A 6,000-nucleotide genomic window follows, 5' to 3' on the forward strand; every position below is an offset into this window, starting at 1 on the left:
GTATCTGGTACCTCCTTTTTAGTGAGGTCAGTCAGCGGGCTGGTGAGGTCCGAATAGCTAGGAACAAACCTTCTGTAATATCCCGCCAGCCCCAGGAACTGCCTCACCTCCTTTTTGGTCTTAGGTCTGGGACAGGTTGCAATTGCTGCTGTCTTGTCAATTTGGGGACGCACCTGCCCATGACCCAAGTGGAAGCCCAGATACCTTACCTCCACCCGCCCAACTGCGCACTTCTTTGGGTTGGCCGTTAGCCCCGCCTGTCTCAGCGCCCCGAGGACGGCCCTCAAATGCTCCATATGCCGCTGCCAGTCATTACTATAGATGATAATATCATCCAAGTAAGCAGCGGCATATGCAGTATGGGGCCGTAGAATTCTGTCCATGAGGCGCTGAAACGTGGCGGGAGCCCCGAACAGCCCAAAAGGAAGAGTCACGAATTGGTGTAATCCAAACGGCGTAGTGAAGGCTGTTTTTTCTTTGGACATGGGAGATAAGGGGATCTGCCAATATCCTTTTGTTAAGTCCAATGTCGAATAAAAGCGAGCCGTACCTAACCGATCAAGCAGCTCGTCAATCCGCGGCATTGGATATGCGTCGAATTTCGACACTGCGTTCACCCTGCGATAGTCCACACAAAACCGTACTGAGCCGTCTGTTTTAGGAACTAAAACTATCGGGCTCGCCCAGTCACTGTGGGACTCCTCGATTACTCCCATCTCCAGCATCGCGTCTAATTCTGTCTGAACCACTTTTTTTTTGTGTTCAGGCAACCTGTATGGCCGGCTGCGAACCACCACACCCGGCTTTGTCTCAATATGGTGCTGAATCAGATTAGTACGACCAGGTAGAGGCGAAAACACGTCTGCAAACTCTGTTTGCAATCTTGTGATGTCAGTGAGCTGCGAGGGCGAGAGGTGATCTCCCCCCGGTGCCAGGGCGAGAGATTTTTCTTTAATAATCACTTCTGGCCCGAGATCCTCCTCTCCGCTCACTGCCGTCGCAAGCAACACTGACTCCTCCTCACTCCATTTTTTTAGGAGATTGAGGTGGTAGATTTGCCGTGAATCGCCTCTGTCTGTTCGAACTACCTCATAATTGAGATCTCCTATTCGCTGTGTGACCTCAAAGGGTCCTTGCCACTTTGCTAATAATTTGGAGCTGGAGGTTGGTAGTAAAACGAGTACTTTATCTCCCGGTGCAAACTCTCGGAGCTTAGTTCCCCTGTTATACAGCCGGCTTTGTCTGTCCTGGGCCTGAAGCAAATTCTCCATAGAGAGCCGCCCCAGTGTATGGAGTTTTCCTCTCAGGTCCATGACATACTGAATTTCATTTTTGCTATCCGAGCGTCCGTCCTCCCAAGTTTCTTTTAGGACGTCTAAAACCCCCCGGGGCTGACGTCCATAAAGAAGCTCGAAGGGGGAAAACCCCGTGGAGGCTTGCGGGACCTCGCGCACAGCGAATAAGAGGGGTTCTAGCCATCTGTCCCAATTTTTCGCGTCTTCTTGTACGAATTTACGAATCATTGTCTTCAAAGTGCGATTAAATCGTTCGACCAGGCCGTCCGTTTGTGGGTGATAGACGCTGGTGCGCACCGATTTAATGCCCAATAATTCATACAATTCGCTTAACGTGCGTGACATAAACGCGGTGCCTTGATCCGTGAGAATCTCTTTTGGGATTCCCACGCGGGAGATTAAACGAAACAGGGCGTCCGCCACACTTTTAGCCGAAATGGTGCGGAGCGCCACTGCCTCAGGATATCGTGTTGCGTAGTCTACTATAACTAACGCAAAGCGATGTCCCCGTGCTGATCGTTCTAATGGCCCGATGAGGTCCATACCAATTCGTTCGAAGGGGACCTGCACAAGAGGTATAGGGCGCAATGGCGCTTTTGGGGTAGCCGGTGGGTTCACCAACTGACATTCCCGACACGACGCGCACCATTTGCGAACGTTCTCGTGAATGCCCGGCCAAAAAAATCGGGTCATTAGACGATTTAACGTAGCTGACATCCCTAAATGCCCTGCCATCGGGTTACAATGCGCCGTCTGGAAAAGCATTTCCCGACGGCTCCGGGGTACTAACAATTGGGTTGTATCTTCCTTTGTCTGAGTGTCTTGGGTCACTCGATACAACCTGTCTTTAATAATGGCAAAATAAGGATAGGAGAGCACGCGATCAGGTTGGAGAGCCTGCCCATCGATGGAACGGACCTGTTCAAACGCATGTTTGAGCGTCTCGTCCTGAGACTGCTCCAGGGGAAAGTCATCACAACTGGAGAGGTTCAGCCTCTCCAGGCCGCTCGGTTCCTCTGAAACAGTCGCACTGGGTCCAGGCACAGCCTCTCCCACCTGAGCGCTCGACCCCCTTCCCCGCCTTCTTTTTTTCCCAGAGACATCCGCTGTTAAACATCCCAATAATTGTTCAAAAGCTGGCCAATTCGTTCCCAAAATTAGCGGATGTCGGAGGCGCGAGCTAACGGCCACCTCCACAGAATGGTTTTGTCCCCTAAATTTAATGGTGATGGCTTTCAACGGGTATTCCACTATATCCCCGTGCACACACCTCACCTTAACCATGCGGCCCGTATCCAATGCCCCGGATTGTATCAGGCTTTGATGGATGGAGGTCTGGTTACAACCTGAATCCACCAAGGCCTGATAAGTACCCCCCTTAATACTCACAGGTATCTGGTATAACCCGGCTTGATTGGGGGCAGCCTGCGGGACGTCCGGGATCCGGACCATCGTTCCCACCTCCATGACCGGGCAGCGGTCCACGAAATGCCCCGGATCCCCGCAACGCCAACAGGCCGGCCCAGGCCTCCCCGCCGCCCTAGTGGCAGGAAGTGGGTCAATGAATTGGCTTGGGGAGAGCGCAGGAACCACGGCGAGCCCCTCTGGGTGAACTGGCCCCGCCCCCTTGACGGGAGCTCGTGACCCAGCTGGAACCTCTGCTCCAGCCTTCCAACGCGGAGGTGCCCTCGGTGGCCCAGAAAAACGTGTCCTAGGGAAAGGAACGGGTTTAGGGGAAGGGGGAGAGAGAGAGACAGGTGGAGAGAGAGAGAGAGAGATAGATGGGAGGGGTTCGCCGACCCCGGAGCACGCTGCCAGCTGGTCCTCCGCCAGTTGGATGGCCAGATCCAGCGACGCCGGCCGGTGGCACTGGACCCACTGGGCAGTCCTCTTGGGCAGACGAGAGATGAACTGTTCCAGTACCACCTTGCTGATAATGGCCTCAGCGTCGCTTCCTCCGGCCAACAGCCATTTGCGGCACGAGTCCCGGAGCTGCTGCGCCAGAACAAAGGGTCGGCCTGCTTCCGCCAATTCCAGAGATCGGAAGCGCTGACGATGTTGTTCGGGGCTGAGGCCGACCCTCTGGAGAATGGCTCGTTTAAATCGGCGTACACCAGGAGGTTCTGGACGGGCAGTTGTTGAGCAGCCTTCTGGGCTTCCCCCGACAGCAGCGGAATCAGCCGCACCGGCCAGCTGGTCGGTGGCCACTCACATGCCTCAGCCGTCCTCTCAAACAAGTCCAGGAAGGCCTCGGGATCGTCGGACACCCCCATCTTGTTCAGAGACATGTGAGCGGCGTGGGTGGAGCTGGGGAAAGCCGGCTCCGTCCGAACCTCCCGGTTCAGCAAGCTCCGGAACAGCTCGCGGTCCTCCTGCTGGTTCTGCATCATGGCTTGAAACCGATGTTCCTGGTTCGCCTGAAATTCCAGCAGGGCTTTATGGTTCTCTTGATTTAGTCCCGCGAGCGACGTGATGATGTCCGCAAATGGCGTTCCCGATGTTGCTGACGGAGTTTGCATCTTTGGCGGCGGCGTTCTCCTTCCTTCCCGGGTTTTCGGCACCAGTGTAATAAAGTCCCTTGTTTGTGGGTGTGAGAAGGAAGGAGACCGGGGTCGGCTGACTGAGGATCGTGGGTATTTATTAAATAAACTCAAATCACAATCGTGCCACATGCACGTCAAACTCAAAACTCAATACTCATTCCACTATTCAAATTACTCGGCAGCATTAGTCTTCCTTAAGCAGAGTTCTCTTTCCACGGTCCCACGAGTCCTCAGTCCTCCCTCTCTGTTGCATGTTCCAGTCTGGCTTAAATATGGTCTCCCCAAGCCAATTACTGTAACGAGACACAGGTGTAAGTCATTTTGCAATTAACCCACTTACCACCGCTCGTCTCTCCACTCTCTCTCCCGTCGCAGACCTCGCTAGACCACGCCTCCCCCGCCACAGTAATAATCTGGCGAGGGATTCAGAATTCAGGACAACTGATTACATTACTGTAAATGATTATATCTTTGTTCGAAGCAACTCAAAACATTTAAAGCAATCAATTGCCTCAAATTATTTAAGTTATGAAATTCAAAGTTTCTGTGTAGCAGATGGAGGGCGATAAACTCCAACAACAGAGACAAACACATTTCGAAAGGTTTCTACATTTATAACAAGAAGCTCATATTGTTTAGAAACAGAAATACTAAAAGATTGTGTGGCCTTAAAAACCTTATGTACATGCAGACGCCTCAACCCTTTTTTGCTCTATCACATCTAAAGACACTATAATAAATTATTGTGATTATATTAATTGTGATATAATCATCACTCGCCACTCTGCCCAGGGACAGCAGATGTAAACTACCTATTAGCTAATTCTGGTGCAATTACTTTTAATTGTGCATTGTCCCTGTAAAAATAAACAATAAAATGAACACGTCACGGAAATTTACAATAAAACGGCGTCTTTTCAGTTTCGAGTCAACTAGTAACCTATTTGTATTCTTCCGATACTGGCCTCTGTAACCGGTAGGCGTGGCCTCGTAGGGCAGCGAAGCAAGTGCATTCTGGGAGTTGTTGTCCACATGAGCCAAAAATAAATTTTCTGGCATTTCTCAGTCTAGAAGGCACTAACTTCTAAAATAATTTCAATTTCTACAACATACATGACCCAATTTAAATACACATTCATCTTTCCAGCGGTGTAGATTCCTTCTAAAAACTGCTAGATCTGCTTATTTTTCAACACTCTTAGAAGAAAACAAACACAACCCTAGGTATTTATTTGAAACAGTAGCTAAATTAACGAAAAATAAAACTTCAACACCGGACGTTTTCAAACAACACAGCAGTAATGACTTTATGAACTTCTTTACTTACAAAATTGATAATATTAGAGAGAAAATTATAACTATGAAACCGTCTACTACAGTATCGCATCAGTTGTAGTCTCCTGAGGAAAAATTCCATTCATTCATTGCTATAGAAGAGGAAGAATTGTCTAAACTCGTTAAATCATCTAAATTGACAACATGTATGTTAGACCCTATACCCTATACTAAGCTATTGAAAGAGATGCTTCCAGAGGTCATAGATCCTCTTCTTAATATCATTAATTCATCTTTGTCACTAGGATATGTACGAAAACTTTTAAGCTGGCTGTTATTAAACCTCTTATTAAAAAACGCAACTTGATCCTAGAGAATTAGTCAATTACAGGCTAATCTCTATCAAAATTATTAGAAAAGACATGTATTCTCACAACTGTTCCTTTTTTAGAAAGAAATGGTATCTGCAAGGATTTCCAGTCAGGATTTAGACAGATTTCCAGTCAGGATTTAGACAGCTCTCATTAGCTCTCATCCGCTCTCATCCGATCGTGGTTGTATCTCTCTATAGCCCCATTCACACAGCACTTTGAACCCGGCAAATTGCCGGCAAATTGCCGGAACGCCTTCTGTGTGAACGCAAACACGACCCGGGTTTAATGCCGGGATCGATGCCGGGTTGGGGACCTAGTAACATTGCCGTGTTCAGACCCGGAACGCGCGCTGTGTGAACAAAAGCCAGGACAAATGCCGTAAGGGGTGTGTCGTAGTGATGATGCACGAGCCTTCGCAATGACGTAGTTATCGTGCGACTCTGTTACTCTGTTAGAAGAAAGTTTGTGTTCGTCATCGATCACATCGATCATCGACCTTCAAAGAACGAAAAG

The sequence above is a fragment of the Phoxinus phoxinus genome (genome assembly GCF_949152265.1).
Source record: "Phoxinus phoxinus genome assembly, chromosome: 21".
Classification (NCBI taxonomy): domain Eukaryota; kingdom Metazoa; phylum Chordata; class Actinopteri; order Cypriniformes; family Leuciscidae; genus Phoxinus; species Phoxinus phoxinus.